The sequence below is a fragment of the Anomalospiza imberbis genome, chromosome 4 (genome assembly GCF_031753505.1).
Source record: "Anomalospiza imberbis isolate Cuckoo-Finch-1a 21T00152 chromosome 4, ASM3175350v1, whole genome shotgun sequence".
In the NCBI taxonomy this organism is placed as follows: domain Eukaryota; kingdom Metazoa; phylum Chordata; class Aves; order Passeriformes; family Viduidae; genus Anomalospiza; species Anomalospiza imberbis.
Window position 1 is genome coordinate 689,714 of NC_089684.1, and position 24,993 is coordinate 714,706.

At 40.8% G+C, this 24,993-nt stretch overlaps 1 protein-coding gene across 2 annotated transcripts in view; it reads right to left on the bottom strand.

Moving 5' to 3' along the window:
• LNX1 (ligand of numb-protein X 1) overlaps window positions 1–12,812 on the bottom strand; it is a 116,938-nt gene extending 104,126 nt beyond the window's left edge. Inside the window, exon 1 of one of the 2 annotated variants that reach the window (XM_068186703.1) lies at window positions 12,792–12,812. The gene's annotated coding sequence lies outside the window, so the exon portion shown is untranslated. Of the gene's footprint in view, window positions 1–3,981; window positions 4,004–12,791 lie in introns of those variants that run through there. The other variant, XM_068186704.1, reaches the window with a different exon arrangement.
• Between the last annotated feature and the right edge of the window lie 12,181 nt (window positions 12,813–24,993).

The window sequence follows — 24,993 nt, forward strand, 5'->3', positions numbered from 1 at the left end:
GAAGCTCCCTAGGCTGTGTCTTCTGCTGTGTTCTATTGCCAGCAGACATCTGGTCAGCTGAAGTCCCCCCCAAGGGCCAGCACCTGCCAGACTTCTCCCAGCTGCTTATGAAATATTTCAGCTGCCTCTTTGCCCAGGTTGGGTGGCCTGTAACAGACTCCCACCAGGATACCTGCCTTGTTGGCCTTCCTCCAAATTCTGACCCATAAACATGCAACTCTATCATCACCATCATTAAGCTCTAGACAATCAAAACTCTCCCTAACTTATAGGGCTACCCCACCACCTCTCCTTCTTTGCCTGCCCCTTCTGAAGTGCTTCTAGCCATCCACCGCAGCATTCCACTTGGAGGAGTCTTCCCCTCATGTCTCTGTGATGGTAACTGAATCAGTTTTCCTGCTCCTTCTGCTTGCTGCTCTTGCTGTATGCACTGGTGTAGATCCACCTCAGCTGGGCTTTTGATCCCACGCCTTTTTAGAAGGAAGCAGCTCTAATTCCCACATGACCTACATTATAGTTGTTAGTAAACAATCAATCACAGGGATAGTGATCACATTGCTTTTGGGGTGAAGCTACTCCCTGTACCAGATCTCTTAGGGGGGATAAAATAATCATAACAAGCCTTTCCATAGGCCTCATTATTATTTAACTGATACTAAGCAGATGAGGATACAGTGGTGATGCATTACTCTCCTGAAGCACAAACCATGGGTGAAGCTATGAAAGAATAGCGATTCCAACCTTGCAAACACCATTTGGGATAACTTGGATCCATGGCTAAATTTAAGCTTAAAAGACAACTCTTACCTCTACAGTGAGCAAAGCCATACGAAGACAAGGGAATCTTTATTCTTGAGCATATTTGAAACAAGGACTGTTGAACCAGACTAAGACACTCAGTTTTGCTTTCCAGACTTCTCTCCAGATCATCTGGTTCTAGAGAATTAAACAGGGTGTCCTGCATCCAGCTTTGCCTGTCCATAGTGTAACAATGAAAAGGTCTTAGAAATGAGAACTCTTGTCCAATGGTTTGAAAACCTAGCAGCAATGTCTGAGCAAATTTGCCATGTAATCTATTTCAAAGGGTTTGGCTTTGCTCAGATAATTTTGGCTTGTAAGTATGGAGGATAAGAACCAAACTCTTGTTTACATTTTTGTAACTTTACATATCAAGTAGTGACATAAATGTAGAGTGAAAAAAGATTAGAAATTATGTGCTATTTGAGAATTTACATATCTTTAGTTTTTCTGTCAGGATAGCATCATATTTTAATGGAAGCTCTTCACTGTCTAGGCACTTAGATAATATGCATAATTAAACCTGTAGTATGTCTGTGTTGACCATAAACAACCACAGTGTGCAAGCAAAGTGCAAACATATGGTAAGACAAAGAATAGAAAAAGAAAGAAAGAAAGTCTTCTGCTACAAATAAGAAGCTTGTTACAGGAAAATACTTGGCCTGTCCACCAACAAATGGAGAATGTGCTCCATACAGAACTGTATCAAACCAGAACCACAGGCACACACCTCCTTTCAAAGGCAGATATAAAATGCTTTACTTGTTACTTCCAGGCAGGTTTTAGACACTGACAGGCAAAGCACCACTGGCTTGTTTGGACACCTAAAAGAAGAGCACATTGCTGTCACCTGAGTGGCTCCGTTTAGCTCGGCTCACCCAGGCAGCCCAGGACAGAGCAGCTCCTTCCTGCTCTCATTCAGAAATCTCTACTCAAAATTTCTGCAACACAAAGAGCTAAGATCCAACCTGCAAAAACAGGAGCAAAAAGAAACTGTTTCCATGAAGCTTTAGCAGGATCTACAGTGACAGCTAGTAAAGACTTTTGCCAATGGGAAACAGCAGAGGGAACTGATTTAACAAGTAAATTAAGTATTTTCCACACCTTGTATATGCAAGTCTCTTACCCTCGGGCACACTGTCAATGAATGCAACTGCAGCTCCCTCATGACAGGCCGGCATTCAATACCACTTTGGTCAGGGGAAAAGTGTCTGGGCTTTCAGGCAAACTGTAATAGCAGGTCATTGCTTGCAGGTCTAATTATTGGCAAAACAGCACTTGAAGATTTAGCTTTAGTTTGCAGTGCACTTGTTCTCTGGCCATTAGCAAGGATTTAAATAGAATTAATTGGCTACTTGCAAGGTCATTTCAATAATTTTTTTTAACAAAGCCTTGGGAGTTCTTGCACGTGCAAGGTGAGTGGTACACAGAGCTCAACCTGCCAGCAACAAAGTGTGCAATACACAGCCTCAGTGACAGAGCTACTTCAGTCCTCAGATTAGTGACTCTCTTGTCTATGCAGCACTACACATAAGCAGACCCTGTGTATAGTTATCCTAATCCCTGTATATTTAGGGCTCACACCATTGAGAGAAATGGCAACAAGAATGAGCAAGGTGGAGGAAGGCTGGAGAGAAAGGAGTTAAATGTTGCTGATAGTGACAAACTGATCTTTTCCCCCCTCCACCCAAAACCATGCATTTACCTGTGAAGGGAGGCATGATTCAGCAACATAGCCATATCCGAAGAGATTCCCTTTTAAAAACACTCAAATATTCCCATTCTAAAGGCAGCATTTCCCTCAGGAGCACACTTCTTTGTCAGGAGAGACCTTAAACTCCATGTTTCTTTTGTGGTTAACAGCTGCATTAAACAATTAAATTAGCAACATATATTTTACAATTAGGAATCTATTGTGCTTGAGCCAGTCCCTAATTAAGAGTCAATGTGTAGCTTGATTGCTTAGTTTGCATAATTAACACAACTCATGTGTAAATCCTATCTTTGATCATGAAGTTGCCAACAGCCTGCAAATCAATAGCTATCTACTGCAGATCATGAACTTCTTAAATCCATTTATTTAACTATTGGCAGCAAATTCAACAAAAAAAAATGTCAGGGGAAAAAAGATCAGAGAAAAACCCAAGAACAGGCATGGAAGTCCTTTAAATGTTCACACAGTTCTAATAATACTACAGCAAAATGAAAAATATTACATATTTAAGTGTTTCTGAAGAGAGTACTGTATGTGTGTCCTAGGAGATAAGCTGCAGCTTGTAATAGCTGACTCAAAATGGATAATCAGAGTTATGATATATTGACAATTAAAACTAAGAAAACAAAGCCATGCCTTATTGTGGACGTACGCATTTTTTTTCAGAACTAGCATAGGCTAGTTTTGAGTTTTGATTATGCAACATTTTCATGTTGCAACTGGATCGGTACAGTAAAAGTAGGGTACTATGGAAAAATTATTTTAACTGTACCTGTAGTAGGCTCTAAAATAGCCATTACCATGTGGAAAACAGATGTCAGTATCACTGGGAAAATGTCAACATGCTGCTCTGAAGACACTGTATGAAATACCAGAAATGATTTAAAGAAGAAAATGTTTCCTCACTGCATTAATCTGTGGATATATTCAGAGATTTTTTTTTTCCCTGAAGGCAATAGTAGAACTGCAACAGATCAAGACAATACAGGCCATGCAATGAAGATCTATTAAATCATGAAAGACCCAGGGAAAATAAACAGGGAATGATTATTCCCTTTTCCTTGATACAGAGGAAATAGGCAGCAATCAATCAGGTTATCAAACAGCAGGCTTAAAACCAACAAAAGGAAATACATTTCCAACCTCTGCTAAAGGTCCAAAGTACATCTTGATCAAAACCTAAACTGATCAGAGCTACAGAGCATTATTCTTATATATATATATATATTAAACATAGTAGCTTAGATTCAAATTATAACTCACGATTTCCGAACCTGTAAAGGTTCCTCAAGGTGCCTTCAGGTACTCTGCACAATATCTTTTATCTCTTCCACTGATTTTTGTTACTGCCCATTTCTGAATACAGGGTACCTGGCTATATGGGCCACTTTGGAGAGCTCTTGTGAAGTAATTAGCCCTGGTGTAGGCACAGATCAGCTATAAACAATATTCTTAGCAGTAGAACTTACCCTGGTGTGGAGAAGAAAAAGAAGCCAAGTTAATGTAAGGACCCCGAAGCTGCATCTTCAGCAGAGAGCTTCTCCTAACAGTGCTGGTGAAAGTATTTCATAAGCTATTTCATAAGCTTTGTCTATGTTTCCATGATCATGGAGAATATGAGAAAGTTACAAATTAATTTGTGCTGGCACCAGGACATTCAGAGACCTACAAATCTGTCCTTTGCTTAATACAAAGTTCACCCAAAATCAGAACAGAGACAGCATTATGTATTTCTAATTGGTCATAAACAACATTTCGTATGTAGAACTCAGCATTCCCAAACTATTTGATCAGACTTTTAAAAGAGATTAGGCTAAAATAAAAATCCACTGAACCCATTTGTTCTGCAGAACAAGACAGTGAGTTTTCTTAATTAATGTTACCATTGTGAGTTCTGTGCTGAAGTCCCTTAAATAAGAAAGCAATTTAGCTAGTTCCCAAAACCAGGCATGATTTCACACAGGAATCAGAACTGAAAAGTTCCATTTTTTTGTTCAAAAACAAACACAGCGACAAAATGCACAAAACCATGTACCAATTTAAAAATACCTCAGAAACAAGGTAAGCAGCCCTTGAGCGCTAAGCACTGCCATATACAATGCGGTGTGGTGGTTTACAGAGATGTACGTGCATCTGCTAATCTCAGGAGTGCAGCATCAAGGAAAAGGTGTCTGGGTGCTGCCTGGTACAGAGGGCAGCAGCCAGAGGCCGGGCATCCCCACTGCTGCAGTCATCACTGACTCAGTCCCCATCACAGCTGGCTGGTGGCAGCAGCTCTGCCAGGGTGGCCAGGAGCCAGGCAGGGCCAGTGCCTGCGGATTTGCCACAGGAACCTGCCTGTGGGAGGCTGCGCAGAGGAGGGGGCTATATTTTATGACATGCACTGGCTTAAGCTGAGAGTCAATGACCTGTGCATTCTCCAAGCAGGTGTTTAAGTTAGCTCACAGCTGTCCCAGCCATGTGGGCAAATCCCAGGCAGAGAGTCTCCAGCATGGGGCTGTCCTGCCACTTGCAGACTGCTGCAGCTGGGGCTGCAATTCTGCAATTTGCCTTGCACATGATTTCTTCCATGAGTTAGGCAAAGCTGAATCAATACAATTTTTTTTTCTTTTGTATTCAAGGATTATTTACATAACTAAAAGAAAATAAATCTCATAAGGAGGAATCTTATTGCAAAGGGTGAAATCTTTGACTTGTTCAGAGCAGTAAATTCCATGGAACTAAGCCAATGTAAGCCAGCTGAGTTTCTGTCCTTTCATGTTTAATGATGGAGGTAAAGACCTGGTTCAGAGCTTTATGATACAAAAATGATTTATGATGTAAAACAGACCAACTCCATTCAAATATTCCCAATATTGAACTTATTTTTATAGTAGACATTAAGGACAGAGCAGCACAATATTGGGACTTGAGAAACCTTTATGAGAATTAGACCAAGGAAAAAAAAAACAAACAGAAAACAGCCATTAATGTCCAGGGCAATTTTCAAAAACCTCTTTCCCAGTTTTCTCTTCCCTCCTTTTTACAAATGTGGGAACAGTTAACCACTCAGGAAGAGCACTTTGTAAATTTGGAAGCCTAAAGAATTCCCCTTTTAGACTCAGCCCACATTAAAACAGAGAGTTTAGATTTTTCTTTTTTAATCTAGTGAAGAATAAACATAATATTTTGTGTGACAAAATACAAAACAGGCTTTCCGCCCAACATTTCAGTCAGCTGAGATTTTAAATAGCTCTTAAAAAGTGTCACGTAACAACCAGGCTAGCAGTACTGCAGTGCAAAAAGGAAGTCTTTCTGACTTTTACACAGCATACCAAGAGAAGAAACCCAGCCCACCAGAGACCAGATCTTACATCCCCTCTGCGGGATGAAAGGACTTTGTTACAGCTACAGGCAGTCTGCACAGTAGTGATTCTGTCAGACAGAGTAAGAATAATCAGAAATGTCTTCTCCCTTCCAGCCAGCGAGGCTCCCCATCCAGCCAGGAAGACTTTGCATGGCTCACAGGGTGAGCCCTGCTGCCTGATGGGAAAGAATGTCTATGAAACTTGGAGTCAGCCTGGTCAGAAACTTGTGACTCAGCTCCATTCTCAGCTTTCCTAGCAGCTTGGATAATGTCCCCCCTCCTTCTCCATCTCCCTGTGGTACCCACCTCCAGACTTCTGACACTGGGCCCTTCTGGTTCAGACTTTTTTGTGCATATATTTCAAAACCCATCTACTTTTTGATGGAGTGACACACTCACCATCATAATATCTTCAGAGGATAAAGCAAGCCTGAGTTGAAAGAGCCCAGCCTTGACTGTTAATAGCTGGTGTTTTCTGCAGAAAATGCAGTAAGAACACAGATACTGTGCAATCTCCAAGTATTTTTAAAGGTGTCGAGAAAAGCAGAAGAGACCAGCATCTCCATCCTAGAAAAAGGCATCTGGTAGCTCAGATAGTAAGTGTCTTAGACTTTTGTCCAAATATGTTCATAGATAAAGAAGCAACAAGGTGCCTGCCATGCTGCACACACTATTCATAGTGTTGTCTGTGCCTGAGAAGCTCTTCAGACTCTTCAGACACAAAAATCTCTGCAAGGTTTGAGAAATGCTTCTCAAACCAACAGACGTTTTGCCTAGTAAAGTGTTTGCCCAGTATAGTGTTAACAAGGGTGGGAGTTTTGTGAGTATTATTTAAGTTTATCATGTTAGAATGTGGGCTGATGAAGAGCAGAGGAACAAAAAGAAGTTTTAAAATTACCAAAACAAACAAACAAAACCCAAAAGCAGCTCTCTCTCTGAACTGCACGCATTTTTTCCTACCTAAGCCCAGCATGGAATAATTTTTTGTTCACATGTCTGCACATCTTAACAACCAGAAGAATGTTGCAAGGATGAAAAGATCTTTTTTGACCAGTTAAGTCCATGAGCAACATAATCACAAATGCGGGCAATTTCATGCTGTCCTGTATCCACACATAAACTAGCTTGCTCTTACCTGTACCTCAGTTGTATGTTGGGAAGCTCAAAAAACCAGACCCGTGGTCTGGATTTAAATCTAACATCCTTACAAACCTAAGCACTCTTTCCCTATTAAAATTCAACAGGAGCGATACATCACAAACTTTGCAGATTGTTGTGAAAATTTAGCTTCAGGGAAGCTGACCTCTTTTATAGACACAAGGAAGATTTTTCACTAAAAGCTCGCTTGAATTATTGTTACAACTGTTATTATTACAACTGAAAATCTTCCCATATTCCCAGGAGATGACTGCATTGCATATTATCCCAGAGAAAAAGATTGCAGGACAGACTTGACAAATCCAGACAACATTAAAAGTAAGCGGATGACGATTTTTCTGCTGGGAGAAATCCAGCAAGTTCTAGACTTGTTTACTAGCCCCAGACCAGAACAGCTCATCAAACTGCAGTACTTAAAACCAGAGCTGAAGCTCTAATATTTAAAAGTGTGTTTTGGAAACAGTCTGTGTACACTGAAAACGTTGGACTGGATTCAAAAGTAACATTTGAAACTGCCATCTCCTAATTAAAACAATATACTCCTAGATTCTTGCTTCAATTGATACCTTAAGCACATCATGTTGATTGAATTTGTTTAGTGAAAGGAGATAGAAAACTTTCCTCAAAATTAATTTTCACTTATTTGAACATCTAAACAGTTTTATAGTCTCTTGTTTCCTCCTGATTAATCTGACTTACAAATGCTGAAGATTGGGGTACAGTTTATGTTAATGTCTTCCAGATTTTTGGCTGCATGATTCTATAATTTCTGCATTGATACTGAATGGAAACTTCAGTGTTTGAATCACTTTAATTTGGTGAAATTTTTAATAGAAGCTTGTGGAGAGAAAAAAGAAATATCCATACCTTATTTAAAGATGTTGAAGATTTTTATAATGACTTGACTTTAAAAACCAACATCCCAGTTCCCTATGGAAAATGCAGAGTTTCAAAACTTTGAAAGGAAATTCATAAAGGAGTATCCAATGGCTTTTGAACCTAAACTTGTTAAGAATATTCTCCTGGTAAGGAAAATATAATTGAAAATAAAATTAAATGCAAAGTTATATGTTCATGAAGTCCATATGCAATGGCTCTAAAGACACTGATGACCATCTGACACAATGTATGTAGGATCTCAGGCAAGCCACCACTTTTTTCTTGCAGACTAACTGAAGGTCAGTGTACTATGGAAAGTGAGCAGATTTATTCTAAAAGATTATGATATTGTCCCCAGTGCTGTCTTAGTTAATCAGTGATATCATTTTTATCTCTCATAAGTGATACAATGTTGTTTGCTCATTTCTTTTCTATTTCAGGGTGGTTTTGGGCACTGTTTAAAAGTACTATGGCATTTTCCTTCAGTAGAAGAAAAAATACTTATCAGCTAAAACTAATTTGATTAAGGGCTTTTTGCTCTGCTGAGAATACCACAGCGGCTGAATAGAGTGATCTGGAAAACTCCTCACATTATTCTAGAGACTGTGTCCAGAGCCAAGAATGGCCATGCTTTCAGAAACAGCCTCTGTCTGCAGAACTGGGTAGGCACCACATTAGAAATCACCAGCTACAAGGTCTAGTTGTGGTTCATGACAGATAAGCAACATTCGCCTTTCAAACTACAGCAAGAAAAGCTGGAAAGTTTTGCAGATAGGAGAAAGCAAGGCTCTGAACAAGACATTATTAAAACCAGTAACAGTTTTCTACATATAGTCTGGTACACACAGTTTAGGTTTTGAAAAATCTGCCGAGGGTAAAAGGGAAAGACAAGAAGACACAGAGGACTTGAGAGCAGAAGAAAATGTAATTTACTGAGAAGCTTAATAAGTGAAAACCAATTAATTATATAAAAAAAGAAAATGTTCTATGAACAGCAAATTTCCTGATGCCTAAATTCATATCAATTTTTGGTGTAAAGGGGTTTGATGTAAACAAAACTTGAGGAAAAATCTTCCCAGTTTGGTGTCTCTTCTGACTCCTCTAATGTATGCTGCAGGTGGTCTGTAAATACCTTCCCCCTGACTGGCTGGCCATGTGCTGCCAAACAGTGTGTGGCAGCTGAGCTCCCCATTGTCTGAATCTCTCTCCTCTGCCCAGGACAATTTTTCATCAAGCCTGCAAGAAGTCTCTTTGAGATTTCTACACTCTTCCAAACTTTTTTTGAAATCAGCAAAGTATTCCAAATGTGTTGGATAAGAGAAGGTAGCGGACAAAAGAAAATCACAAATCTTAACACTGCACGATCCAGACAAAAAACAAGGCTGACTTGGTGACCATGTGGACATGTGTATACCTTCACTAAGAAAAGGACTGCTTTTTAGTCTGAAAAAAGCACAACATCTTTGTAACCTGAGACACTTTGCCAAATTCAAGGCAGAAAGGTTGACTTAACAAATGAATGCAATAATTTGCCATGTGAGCGAGTCGCTGAAGAGGTGATTCTACATCTCTCTCATATTCAACACCAGATGCTGATTTGAAAAAAACATATTTTACCCAAAGTGGATGAAATATGATGGTATTATAAAGGCGGGGCAGACAGTGGACCCTAAGGTCTTAAGATCTGTGAACCATTCTGCTTTAGTTATGGATGCTGTCATGCAAAAGGTTGGTGTTAGCAAGAACTCTGTGAGTAGTCCCAAATGCTGGGTTGGGTGGGCCTGCTGTGAACATGGGCCTTCAAACAGCAGAGACTGCAAACTCTCTGAAACAATTTTCTTTGCAGCAGCAGCAGACCAAGCAACACCCTGCTTGGGCTCTTTATCTAAAAATCCCTATAATCCATCAATTTACACGAGTAAGCACAGCTCACAGTTTGCCACTGGAAGCCACAGTATGCCACGTTGCTGTTCCTATCCATAACTGCTGCCTTCCACTTTTTGTTCTGGAGTGCTGCAGCACTTCACAACTGCTCAGCACCGTGGTGAGGCAGGTTAGAGCTGCAAGGACTAGACACAGCAAAGCTCTGCGTGGCAGCCTGTGCCAGCCACGGCGCAGGACCACCCTGCATCCTCAAACAAGCGCCGCCTCGGCAGGAACACTGAGAGAGTGAGCACTTAGTCCATTTGGAGTGATCTGGCTATTTCAGACAACACTTGCCCCTTTTTGAGCAGCTGTGAGTCTGCAAAGTGTTCAAGACCTCGTTCTGTGTTGTTGTTAGACATGGTGCCTGATTCCCATTGCCCACACTGCCTGGGGACACTTCTGAAATTCCAACTCAGATGGACAATTCCAGCCTCCAAGCCTCCATCTTCTCCACCACATGCTTTCTCAAGATCCAACAAACGCCTGACCGTACTTGGCTGGGGAGCATTTACTGCAGCAGACACAAACAGAGCTGTCTGTAAGTGGAACACTTCCTCTGGGATTGCGTCCTCCCTCCGTGCTGAGTCTCACGGGCCAGGCTCAGTCACTGCTTGCTTGGGCAGGCTGACAGCGAGGAGCGTCCCACCATAACCATTTACAGAGCGAGGCTGGTGGAGGAACCTCATGCTCTGCAGCGACAGTATTGCAGCAAAATGCATCTGGCAGAAGGAGACAACTTGGAAAAAACCAAGGTGAGAAGAATTGAGTGTTGGCAACCTTAATAAGCTGGATTCCCAAAATGAACTGGAAGGATTTGGCAGAACTCAAATTACATTTTTAAACAGTTACTGTAAGTGTAAATGTTATTTTATCCGCCCCCTTGAACTGGATCATCCTGGCCAGCCACCAGGCAACCACACCCATGCTGTTACTTTTACAGCTGCAGAGATGGGGGTCAAGACTGTCTATATTCTGTGTAACTCTAAACCTATTATTAAAGTAATTCATTTGCAAATAAATCATCCTCATTATGAAGCTCCAAGTAAAAGGAATAAAATAAGAGCTTGTGAGCTTGAGATAGTTTGCTGAGTGCAAATCCTCTTCCCTTCCCCGAGCACATTTAAACCGTTAACAAGAATTTGGTCACCAAGGGAGCTCCTTATTTCATTCAGTCTGGGGAAGCTGACACGGGAATCATTACAGAAAAAGAAACAACAACAAAAATACCCCAAAACGAATCATGAGGTTTATCAGGTAATGGATGTTCACAGGAAAACAGAAAAGGTATTGCATCACTCAAAGGTCTGACACTGAGCCAGAACATCACCGAGAACATGATTTTTAATTAAATTCAGCATTAATTTTATCGGATCGTGAGAATGTAAGCCTGGTCCTAGGTGAGTCAGTTTAAAGCCCCACTAACTTCGATGGAGGCAGGATCTCACCTACTGTGGAAGGTTTGAAAACTGTCACAGGATTCCTGAGAGGAAACAAGTAGTTTGTTGTCTGTAGCCCTTTCCATGATCCTGCTCTAAACACTTAGGGGTCCAGCTCTGCATTTGTCCAGCACCTCACACCAGCCTGCTCAAAAGTTGTCTTTTTCTGGTGGTACTTTTTGGGTTTTTAAAATTGTGCCCTTTTGTTTTCTTACAGGGCCAGGTTTGAAAGTTTTTCTGTATTTTTAGGAATGTCACCAAAACTTTTGAATGATAGGCCAGAGGTATAACACATTTTCTTTTAGTCTTAAGGTAAAAATTTTAGGTTTGTTTACTTCTGCAAGTCTGCACTTGGTTATTCTTCCGCTACTTTCTTCCATGATTCTGTAAGATACTGGATATGCATGAGAACCACAAACAAATTTAATGTTAATCAAACCTAGCCTTCAAGATTCATGATATCTTTAAACAAAACAAATAAAGGAATAAGTTGTTATTAAGCATAATGTTATTTTGTGCTTGCCAAAATATCCACATATATACATAAAGATTAGTCAGCTTTCATGTGATGAATTAAAGCCACAGGATGAGCTTTAAAGTGATACCACAGCCATAAAAATATTATGCTGAAACTGAAACAGCCAGAGCCAGGCTTTTGTCTTACTTTATGCTATAGAGAATTCTGAAAGAAATTTCCACAGGACATATTCCCTGATTTTAAGTAACTATTCTTTATGTAGTGTGTGCCTTCTCTGGCCCTGTATTTTAGGGCCTCTAGCACTAAAATACAGGGCCAGAGATCTAGCCACTCACTTGCTGCTGTGGCTATAGACCGGACCTTGACCAATATCTAAGCTCAAATATTTTGTATATTTTGTTTTTATTTCCACAACTATTATATACTTATATTTAGACACACTTTTTGTAATAACTAGAAAATACTAGAAAATAATTAATTTAATTTGCTTACATTCTTTACCATCTACAAAAGCATTATGGATGTTTCTAAAGATGCTGTGCTTCTTCTCAATATGTAAACTTAAGCTGATTTTTTTCTACAGTAAGATTATATTTTCAGTACTTTCCATTCCTTTCAACTAACATTTTAATACCAAAAAATTGGTTTTTTTATATATTAACATTGGCAATATCTGGAAGTCATTATGTTTTCTGAATCTCAGACTAAAGAGGATCTAGTACAAGCAGCAAATGTATTTTTGAATGCTACATATTAAGCTACATATTAAGACCACTTTTTTGCTGCCCGTGGTCTACGTGACTTAGATCTCAGGTCCCTTGAGGCAGCGCCCAGATCTTGCAAAGTGCCTTTCCCAAAGGAACACTGTGAGTTCCTGCTCAGAAATCTTTTAGCAGCTTATAGGAGAGAAACAATAAGCCATCTGTCATGAAAAGTCTGTGCTGTTACAACCAAAGGGAAAGCTGAATGAAAAAAAATATGTACGCACACAGAGCGAACTGTCAGTAACGCACTGTTTTCCTCCACCTTCCCTTCTCCTTCCTCTGTGGGACCTACCTCAGGCATCTATGGAGCACAACTGTGGGAGCCACCTGTGAGGACACCATTCCCACCACCAGCTGTCCTGCCACCGTTACTCTTGCAGCTCTGTCCACCCTTCATCTGGAAATTACCTCATCCTTCATCAGCACGTGGCCAGTTGTTAGAGGCTTGGGAACCCAGCAGTGATGCTCTGTGGTTTTGCCAGGGAATAGCCTCACTTGATGAGTCTCAGGATAAAATAATCCAGGAGTACCTGCAGAGTTGGTACTCACTGCTCCTCCCCCATTTTTAGGTCTTCAGATATGTAAAAATCAAGGTGACACACTAGTGTTACACTTCAGAGAGCGACATGCCAGGCAAAGAACACACATGAGGTTTTGTAGGGGGGAAAAGTATCAATGGTCTCTTATTCACTCATCTTCCAAAAGACAGCACCACCAAAACAAAGGCACAACTGTTCCCACAGGATAAAGGGAGCATTGATTGTGCTCCTAAAAACAAGCTAGTGCACTCTTGACATTCCTGTCTTGTTGAATCTTCACTAAACTGTTACAACTGCTCGATTTCAATTTATCATGATCACCAACAACTTAAATTGCCATAAAAGCAAAGGAAGTGAATGCTTGTGAAATGCATGTCTCCCTGAGCAAGCAAAAGTGCCTAATGAGGTATTAGAAGAACAGCAGGACAAATATAAAGCAGAAATTCCAAGAAAATTATCTATTATATCTGACTAATATTTTTTCAATAATATTACTTTTTTGGCCTTAACAAAAGTCCAAAGCACTGTGTCCAACATTTAAGTTACTGATGCACACAGAAAGGCAGAAGTGTCACAAGAAGTCACATGGGAGCAAGTAGCAGACAGGACACACCCTGGCCAGGAAAAGTTAGAAACAAAAGTTAAAAAATATTTTAACAATATTTGCTATTATATACCTTCCTGTAATTTTGAGAAGGCACTAATATGAGGCCAAGGGGTGACATATGCGGCTGAATATCTGGGTGGTTACAATTCTGCTAAAAAAAATTATAGTCATTTTTCAAAGTTTTCAGTAAACCAAAAGAAATTATTTCATTCAGGAATATGAAATATTTATGATGAAATTCGTAAAGCATTTTGAAACGGAGTAATCTTTAGTTATAAAAATTATATAAATCTTCAGTTATATTTTTGATACAGAGGCTTCTACAACTATAACCTGTCTTCCCCCAATAGAAATAATTTGCTGTAAGGATAAATCGTTTTTTCCAAAGCATATTAAACTTCTGCCTAGGTTCATTAAGGAATTCTGAACTAAAACATTTCACTCAACCCTTACTCTCTCAATCTTGTTTAGACTGAGATTTGTTAATCTAAGGGAAGAGCACCGGTAGAGTCTTGTTGTGTTATCAGCCAACATTGTACAGAAAAATGCATGTTGTTTTCCAAAAAAATAACTGTAACAAGCACTCAGGGAAAGCACTATCACTATATAAAATATGAAGGGTGAAAAAAGAGAGATAGTTTTTTTCCTAATCTACTGGAATGCTGCAAGCTGAGCTTTCCAATAGGGCTGCTTTCCAAGTACTCAGAGCAAGAACACTGCCAAGTTTATCCCAGGGAGCTGAAACACCCCAGCATGATAAATGTGACAGTAATTTTGTTGTCTTTATTGAGAGGACTGCCTGTGAGCTTATAGAAAAAATTGTATCGAGCTCAGGTTCATCCTGCCTGCAGTTCTTAGAGCAAAATTAATTGGGTTTTCTTTAAACTAACCTACGAGAAGTATACTTCCAATTTCAGCTTTCAGGCCTGGCAGCAGTTTTCCATACAGTTACTCTGAAGCTGCTCTGCATGAAAAATGTGAACAGAAGGGAAGGATGTGTCCCTCTGAACAGATACAGTCCCAAAGAAGGGCTCAAAGAACAACACAGCAATAAAACATTTTGAAAGAAAAAATCACTTCTAAAATACGGAATTGGAGTCAATATTTAAAAACACAACATCAAGCTTCAACAAAGATGAAAAATTGCAACTGATTTCAGACCCTGAAAGATGATAATAGCATTCCACATTGACACAGGTCATGGTCACAAGACAAATAGGGGTGACCCCTAAAGAGATGCAGAATATTAAACATCAAGATTTATTATTAGTAAATAATGTTTAGTGATTTGCTTTTTTTTAATAAACTCCAGATTGTGCTTCCAAGTGGCTCTTTTTATTTCACTTGTGCATCACCTTGTACTACCTATAATAGTTTGTACTTATAACATTTCTTTTCAATGAATTAAAAAAAAAGGACAGATGTTTCTTATTTTGCTCTATATGCATGACAACACAGAAATCTGGCACTGACTCATTCTTGAAGTAGATTTACCACATGTCCCAGTCACAAAACAGCAACACATAGTATAATGTTTCTGGAAAGAATCTTGCTGCAATAAAGTGGATCACAGAAAGTTTGCAATCTCTGAATTCTACCCAGAATATAAAACACCAAAAATTCCCATGATTAAGTATTTGAAACTGGAACCAACTCACAAGCCAGGGTGGAGACGAAGAGGAGGGGGTGGAAGTTAGTTGTACTTTACAGGAAAATGCATTCCTGTTCAAAAATTACTACAAACTGCTGACCACAACAAGTTTTTACAATCACACAGAACATCTTTTGCAATCTGTGATATACATCCAGTGAACACACTATTTGGAGAAAATGTTAATAAGTTCATAAATCAAAAGGACTAGCACAAGTATCCAATTTGATATGCCTTACTACACAGGTGAGAAAGCTTCCCTGAATTAATGCCAGTTTGAACTAAACACATCTATTTTAGTTAAAAATCAACTCGTGGTTTCAAAAACTCTCAGTGCTTGGTCAGAGTCTTTCTGGACACTCACACACCTTCACTCCCAGACTGAAATTTCTCTCACACCAATGTCATCCTTGACCTGGACTGAAACCCCCAGAGCATTTCCTGAATCCACATTCAAAAAGCCCCATTAGTGCTTCTGGCCACACTGCCCCTTTGGGAGCACATGAGTAAATAAATAAAACAGAAGTATCCTTGCCTTTTTTTGTTCATAAGGTCCAGCATGTTTCCTGCACATTCACAGGCCACTTTTCCCAAGGGATAAGGAGCTGAGGAGCACACCAGCCTGTCCAGGGCAGCATGTGTGCTGACAAAACAACATCTGCTCCCACCTTGCTTGACCAAATGACCCATCAAGGTACCCTGGAAAAGTCACCCTAAGCCTTGGCAACTCATTTTATCTCCCTTTAAAGATTAAACTTGTGGATCCACAGCAGGGACAAGGACAGTGGAGTGACTTGTGCAGACAAGCTCAGGAAGCTGAGGGCAAATTTCAACCTGTCCCTCTGTCCAATTAAGTGACCAAGTCAAGGCAGTGTGAAGTGTTCAGGATGCCGCTGCCTGGAGGGGTGACTGGCTAACAGCTGGTGCTGACTAGCAGGATGCTGCCCCACCTGTAAGGCTTCGGGGAGATGCTTCTGGTTCTTCCTTCAGGGGAAAAATCTAGCAATTCAGGAGTGGGGCACTACCTCCTGTGGCTGCTCCAAGCACAGCTCTGCCCACGAAGCAGGAGCACCAAGTGTCACAGGCTACTGGGAAGTTTCACGTGCTGCGTCACTAAACAGAAACTTTCTTCTGAATCAGATTTTACCCTCAACCCAGTAACAAGACTTTCAGGAAACTCGTGTTAGGAATGGGAAAGAAATTATCAAACAGTTAAAAAAATCAGAAATGTACAGAAACCGAATAGTGATAGAGGGAGAGGAAGACAGTATTTTTACATGGTTTCTGGATGGTGGATCTGCTGCAGGGAAGCTGCCAGGCATGTTTAATTTTCCCTTTTTTTAACACATCTTCCCTTTTGTCTTTCTCATGTAAAGTGACAGCTTTTTGGTAATTTGTAATGATAGATATCTATATATTCTGTAATTAAATGTACGTTTGTAATTTGTTTTATATAAAGCTATTTTGCATATTACAGCCAAAGTCCGCTAAGATACAAATTAATAGAAGCACTTTAGACACACTTCAATTCCCCCAGACTTCCTACTACAGAAATAAAGGAAACCAGTGATATCAACAACCACAACAAAGCTACAACAGGATGTAGGATGACATTTCCTAAAAGTCAACAGTCATCCTTAGGATCAGTGCAACACTTTGTCCATTCCTCATCTGTGGCAGGCTCCAGAGGAGATGGTGAGAGCAAATGCATGTCTGTGGGGCTGTTCATTATCAAATGCTAATGTGAACACCTTGCATTTATCCATACTTTGCCTTTAAAGACTTTTGCCAGCATTAATAATAATGCTACTACTCATAGAGCTTTTGTAAGGATTAATCTGCTGTGATCATTAGAGACCACTGCTCTTTACCACAGTCACGTAATAACATACTTGCTGTACTCACCAAAACAAACAAACAAAAAAGCAAATCATGAAAAAGAAGCCAGCTTCGGTGCATTAACATCTTCTTACGGAAATCCAGTGATTTTTTTCTCTTCGTGTTCTGGTGATGACCTGTAGCCACATACTACAGAGTCTTAAATACCACATCTGCTCTAATCTTCATATGCCCACCATCACAACATCTGCCAATCTATTTCTTCTCTTTCATGAGGGCACTTTCTGTGTAAGCTGATGCACCAGGCAGTACTGCTACTGGTAACCCTGTGAACACTTCTTTCCCCTGAGTATGGCTCACACCATCCTCTCAGCCTCTTCCAGAGGTCTATGGAAAGACAGCAGCTTGCCTGTCACTTTGTTTTCTAACTGTAACAGAGAATTCAAGCTTTGGCCTGACAAGTCCATAAGGAAAGGCTAGCTTTTTCAAATCCTCTTGAGTTACTTGGTATGCAGCACTGGTGCATAAAGAAACAGGCTGGGATTGGTCTCTAAGTTAAAGTTCCCTGCCCTTCTCCCCATTACTGTCTCATCAACATGCCTCACTATGCTCTGCATATTTCTCCTCCTCACCCATTTTTTTAATATAAAGTCCATATCCCCTACTTCAGGGATGAAAATTGATGGCTTTTACCTGAGAGTTAGTCCTTCACTTCAGTGCTTGGTAGTAGTCCCTCTTCTTTTCCGTCTCTTTATATTTTCCCAGCCCTTCCCCAATGTCCTCAGCTCCCTCCCCAGCTTCTAAGAAATACAAGGCATAGAGAAACCACAGCCCAGCATCATCCCTGGCTCCCCTCGAAAGGAGGCAAAGCTCCTACTTCAGGCAGTTCCTAAATTTAGCTGGGATGAATCTGGGATTAGACCATCAAAGAAGGGAATAAAACCGAGGCGTCTCAAGTATTAGGCCGGAGTCTTAACACCATCCGCTACATGGTGCTGGGGATCGCTGCTATTCAGCGGTCCAAGTGTGCAACGTTAAAAATGACACTGATAAAGACCAGCACAGAAATCAAAGCAAGGAGAGATCAGCCCTGTAAAAAGGACAGTATTTAGCATACATCATCCCTTCCACTCTACTTTTTAGGGTGGTTTTTTTTTGTGTTTTTTTTTTTCTTTTTCTTTTTTAAGGGAGAGCAATATTTGTATTAAGCCCGGTGTTGTCAGTATAGTGCTGGAGCAATACCTAGCTTCCCATGTGCATATGCAGGGGAGGGCCACCCCCTTCCCCTCATAGTTCTGACCTGGCACCTTTACAAGGTAACTTCATGCACCAGGCTGCCATGGCATGCTGCAGCGCAAATGGAGCCTGTGTTTTTCTCCATGATGGTGTTTAATTGAGTCTGGAGCAGCTGGACAGGTAGACAGCCCTCCATGAGTCATGGATGCTTGTGCTCAGAGAGCTATGCCTAATAGAGATAATTGTACAACTCTGGAAAGAGCAGAGGAGCCAAGGCACACCCCTGCCTGATGGTATGCTTAATTATAGGTAACATGCCTGGCAGGTTGTGTATGATCTCAGAAAGAGAGATGGAAAAGACCTGCTACATAACCTAACCACTACCATGGCGAGGAATGTCTCCCTTCCTGCTGGAGGCAGTGAGCCTTTCACTGCTTTCCTTTGCAGGAATAGTCCACATTATTTACCACACTCCTACTTCTTGCTGTCTGTTATTATTTTTCATTATTTTCTGAGTCAGCCCATTTGCAGCAGTTAAGGGCTCCTTACAAACTCCACCTCCCACCTGCTTAGTGCATTACTGAGCACACTGACTTGTACCCATCCTTCAAAACAGGGAGTGGAGGTGGCTGCAGAGAGCCCTGACCTCCCCACGGCCACAGGAGGCTCCTGCTCCCCACAGCAGGTTTGGGGTGCTCATCCACAAGGCCATGGCCAAGGACAGGAGGCTTAACCCTGGCACCACAGACATTCAAATTCTTTCTCCCCTTCCGCTGCCTGTGCCACTCATATCTACCCATCTAAAGCACCTTTCTACTTGTTTGCTGATGTCTTTCTGCTCTGCTTGCTGTGTGACAGATATCCTGATGAAAATGAATAGGAAATATAAAAGGATTGCTTTCCTTCCATTTTTTTTTCTTTTTCTTCTCACTGATGTTTACACATTTTGGTGGTGCTCGCTCTGGGCTCCTTAAATTTATGCAGCATCACTGGTGCAGGAAGTCCCAAACAGGACCCTGCATGCACAATGCTAATCCCAAGTCACAGCCTTGTTACCTGTTATTATCTGCTGAGTGCTGATGTGAGGTGCGTCACCACAGGAAGTTCTTCCAAAATTTTCTGTCGGTAAGTGAGGAAACACCTCATGCATACAACAGGGAGTTCAGATGTGCATTTCTCCACACCAGAGTCAACATATTCTGCTATTTATTTATTTTGTTTTTAACCTTGAGATGGCTTCTGTGCACTTTTGACCTGCTCTCAGTTTGAGCAGCAATCATCTTTTCACAAAATGGAAGTACATACAGCATCAGTGATGCATTTATAGAAGTATGAAATACCAGCAATTGCAGTGGTTTATCTCCCCTTCTATGCACTCAGCACTGGGGATAAAGAAAGGAATGGGTCTGAAACTCAGAAAAGAGCCTCCTGTGTTCTGGTAACAGGTTCCTAAACAAGCTGGGGCTGCCAGCCACCGCAGGAGCAATGCAAGTTTTCAGACTTGTAGCCATAGTCTGTTAGTGGAGCTCTTCGTGCATTTTTCAGGAATGCAACGTTTTTACAAAGAAGTTAAGAAAAGAAAACAACACAATTTCTTTGTTAAATGCAGAAAAACTCCAGATAAGAAAGTATTTGAATGAAGCCTAAACTTCTGTAGAACACTGCAGAAACTCCTTGGTGATTTGATTTGGGACCACCCCATTGCTCTCTGACAGGGTTCCTTGGAAGTGATGCCCGTGTCACCCCATCACATTTTTTCATTACTTATTGCTATTCTGTGGTTGTTGGCACAAGATATGCTGAGAGGTGCCTGGTTCCCCAAAGAAGGGCTTGGTGTACCCTGGTGGAACATATCACTGGCTATCAGGCTGGAGGCAGCAACACAGAAAAAGGTCTAGGGGTTTCCAGGGATGGTAACAAGATGTTAATGGACTAAATGAGAGCCTGGTTTTCCCAGAAGTCCTGATATCTAAAAGATAACACTTAAAGCTGTGAACCAAATGAAAATAACCTTTTTTCCCAAGAGTAGATCGGGAAAAAAAAGGAAGACCAATAATCCAGAACAAGTCAGAGACATCCAAAGATCCAAAGTAAAGCTTTAAAAAAATGAAAAATCACTGCATAATTTAGACCAATTAGTCTCATTGCATTTTTATTCTGCAGCCCAAAACAAGGTCCTGGCTGCCTAGCAAGAAATAGCTATTTTGCTTCTGAAATTCATAATCCTATCAGAATTTAATAGAAACTGAAATTTTATAAATCAAACAGAGGCATATTTGGGTAAAAATTATCTGACAATCTGCTATGTCACTGTGATATGACTGTTCATTCCAAGGGACAAAAAGTGATACCAAAAAAAAACCCTGAATGATGTTTTAAAAAGACAGTAAGAAGCAAACTTGTGAGCATCTGCTCTGGACTGACACCAAAGAAGCAGCAGCAGCTAAATAAAATATTTATGAAATGTGGTTCAAAAATTTAATTCAGAACTCAACTGGAAAAGGTTATTCATCCCTTCTGCTCTTGAAAATTTTTCACCTAAAATGGCCAAAGTTTTTGCAGTTGAAGAAATAAGAGATATTTTTAATCTGAACTGAATGAGAAGAGGGATGCTGTCATTCTTGCACATCATTTAGGTTTCAGAGAAAAGTCATACTCCTCACACAAGAGAGTGCTTTCTTTTCTTTGTGAAGAAGATATGGTAATTCCTCATGGCAGTGCACCACATAAACCAAAGATCTGCTGGAGATCATCTTTTTCAGGGAAACACAGATCTCAGGTATCCAAAGAGAAATTTCCACTAATGTTGGTGGCATTTTTACAGCCAAAATATTTACGCTTCAGTCAAATGCTTTAGCCTTTGGATGGATGAATAAATAAACAGCACTTCTGAATATGAGATGAACATTCACTTTTTTCTAAAAGAAAAAAAAATCCACACAAATAACATACTTTTACAAAGTAAGCAAACCCTTAATCTAGCAACTTAGAAAATATATCTATCAAAGAAGAGTTTGTGTGAAAATACATTTTCTAGAAAAACACATCTCTGAGCAGCAGACCAGTTCCTTCTAAAATGTAGCCCCGACTGCATGAATCTGTGCTTGGAAGTGCTGCTCTGATTTAGGACTTCACAAAACAAAGGGAAGAGAAGTTCCTCAGAGGGAGCTTTGGCAAACTGATGCAAGATTTCTGCCCTCCTCCTGTGTCCCCAGTTTGCTGGGAGGTGCAGACAGCAGCCTGTGCTTTATTCTGATAAACACCTTGGAGACTCATTTCCCAATACTGAACTTCTGGGGATTGTTATTTAATTAAATCCCATTCATTTAGATATGAAAAGCCACTGCAGCTGCTCTTCAACTTCACAGGGGTATCTAAAATTTCCATGTAAAACGTTTTGTCTCCAAAGCCATGGAATTCCCATTATGAGTTATCCAATGCCAGAGTCAGTCTAAACGGAAACTATAACTATCAAATGCAGTTGAAAAAAAAAGATAAAAGGAAAATGTTTTGTGCTGATGCTCTTTCCAGGATCGTCAAGAAAAATGAATGAAATTCATAGTCTTCTGGCACTTGCAGCAGGTCTAACCTGAAACAATCATGCTTATTAAAGCCTTGCCAGGAATATTTTCAGGTTTTGGCTATTTCATCTGAAAAAAATGCTGAATTCTCCTGGACACTGACTCCAGTGCTTTACCATTTCTACGTGCTGTGAACGCATACATTATATTCTGACCCAGGGCTGCATCTTGACATATGGAAGCTCTTAACTTCCCAAGCTCTAAAGTAGATTAACATAGTTTATGCTTCTGCAAAATTCCTTTAAATGACACATTTTAACATTTTTGTGTTTCTGAACAAAAACCAAAACACACTGAGCAAAAATTGGGTTATTAACTGGAGTCATTAAAATGCCAGGCATAATACACCTCAAAGGGGAAAAAGACACAATCTGGAATTGCAACACTGACATTAATTTGTTTTGAACCTTTGTAATGTCCAGCATTGCCCAAGAATAAATCTGCAAAGAAATTATAAGAAGTTTCCCTTTTAGACAAAATGCAACACACAACTCCTTCAGGAAGAACAAAATCTGCACTGAAAAGTTGAGGTCAGTACAGATAGAAGTCGAGTGGCTGCTTTCTGCCAGGGGGTTGGTACAGTCTTGGGTGGGCAGGAAGGTGCCTGGCACACATCCTGTGCCCTGGGGAAGGGGAGGGCAGGGAAGAGTGACCAGGCTCCCTGCTGCTTCCCAGTCCCCCTAAGATGGATGCCAATGTTGGCGCTCAGCCCGTGACTTTGCAGCTTTGTCACAGAATTTATACCCGGGAGCTATTTCCCTCCTCCCCAAAGAGAAACTTTTTCTCAGCATTTAACCTGGATTTTATTGGCTGAAATTAAAGTCACTAATTTATATCCTTTCCACAGATGCCACGGAGAACAGAGTAGGCCTAGTAACATTTATGCATTCTTTAAGACTGCAGCCTGGTCCATTGCCCTTTTTAGTACAACAGTATGTTTAATTCTTCCATCCTTCCTTCAATGATCACAGGCCTCAGAAGCACAACCTCTCCCACTACTGCCCTCTGGACTAACTCCACTTTCTCCAGACCCTCTGGAAATGCGTCATCTGCCGTACTCCAGCTGCGCTATCCATGTGGAGCCAGACGGAAGGATTACTTCACATTTCTTGCAGACTATGTGCCTGTTTATGAAGGCAGTGGAAGTTTGCTTTTTTTGTGGCAATGCCACTCTACTGACTCACAGGCAGCTTGTGACCCCCTCCAGAGCCCCACTCTCTGGGTGCATCACCTCTCACCCCACATCTGAATGTGCCTCTACTGACTGCAGCCATGGGCAATTCTTTCCTCATCATGATCACACTAAATGAAAGAGTCTAGGGGTACCCCCGAAAGTATATTCAATTGCACTTCATTACATTATTTTTCTTTAAAGACATAGTTGTCAGCAGATGACAGCCCAGCAGATGGCATGGGCATTGTTCAGAGCCCATGCCACCAAGGTGTCCATCTTCTCTGTCTGCTTTTTAGGGACAGAGGAATGTTGATCCAGAGATGGTTTTCTGGGTGAGCTGCTGCAGAGCAGAGGACAATTCTGGGACAGAGCTTTGCAGAGAGTGGCTCACCAGCTCACACATCTTCTCCCCTGATTCCAGGGGGAAACTGGGCTCAGCACGCCTGCAGCAAGGCTACCCAAGCAGAAAGTCCATTTCTAGCATCACCCCCTTTGCAAACAGTCTTTCCTCTGAAGTTGTCTCTGCTCATCTGGAATCAATCTAAGGCCGTGATGGAATACATGCCCTCCACACGAGGAGGTGGGAATTTTGCCTGGGGGTCGTTGCACATACACAGACACACAGACACACACACACAGACACACACCCACCCCCCTCTGCCGTGGGAGTCACTGGCTGGGGTCAGGCTCCCAGCTGACCCCAGGACCATGCTGCAGAGAGGGCAGCAGCACAACCCCCTGCACAGACTTGCCATCCTTCCCAGCCTTACAGGGATGATGAGATATGGGGAGCAATAAGCCTCCTTTCTCCAAGTGTTGTTGCTCAAACAAACACCACACAAGACGGGACTTTCTGTTCTTGTTTGCTACATCCTTTCACAGTACATGGGAGATGCTTGAGCAGTGAATCTGATTCAATCATGTATTTGTTTATCATACACTCCAGAAGGAGCCTAGGCTCCTGAATAAACATGCATTGGTCTAAGTGGGGCTGTTTTTTCAAAATGCCTCTATATCTTTTCTTTCCCTGTGATCTGTTCAAAAAGGCATGTTTATAAACAAATTGCTAGATCTATTTATACTATAGCTCAAGACATTTAGACAGTAGCATCTCAGAGACTTTTGATGGAGGCGGCAAATGGGGCTGGAAGTTGATCTGAAAGGAAATAAAAGCTAAAAATGTTTCTCTAAAAACCAGCAGATAACATTAACAAGCTGGAATAAATAAGAGCATGGAATCCAGATCAAGCCGTTGGATGCAGCAATCTATGTGCTAAAAAATCCTCTGTCAACTGAAAGAGATTCACATTTATAGAAGAAAAACAACAGCATATTTCAATCGTACAAGAACAGAAGTGGAGCAGAGCTACCAAAATCCCCAGCAGGATCTCATGTTTAGCAAGAGAAAATTTCATAGTGAGCAATATACAAAATAATAAAATAAAAGCCAAGACTAATAAATTACTTGAATTCATAGACATATTTTCTGGATGACTGGTTGGAAAGGTCAGCATGATCTCCATAGTTTTTTCTAGAAGAAATCTTGATTAGATCTGTTCATACAGATCTTTATCACACATGTGAACTTCAAGTTTTACCATGACTCTAAAAGTAAATAGCAGATGCAGGATGGAAATAATCCAAATTAAAGATGGAAACAAATACTCTTGCAGCAGTACAGTTGTTAATGCCTCTGGAGGGGTACAGCTACATTGAAAAAAAAAAAATAGAAATGTAGCAAGTTTTTATCCTGGTAATGTAAGTGTCAGATAAACAGTTCCTAACAAGTTCATGCAACCAGGACAACTGGGGGAGGGAAAGCCCGCAGCACCTGGATGACTAGTATTAGACATAATGAGAAGGAAAA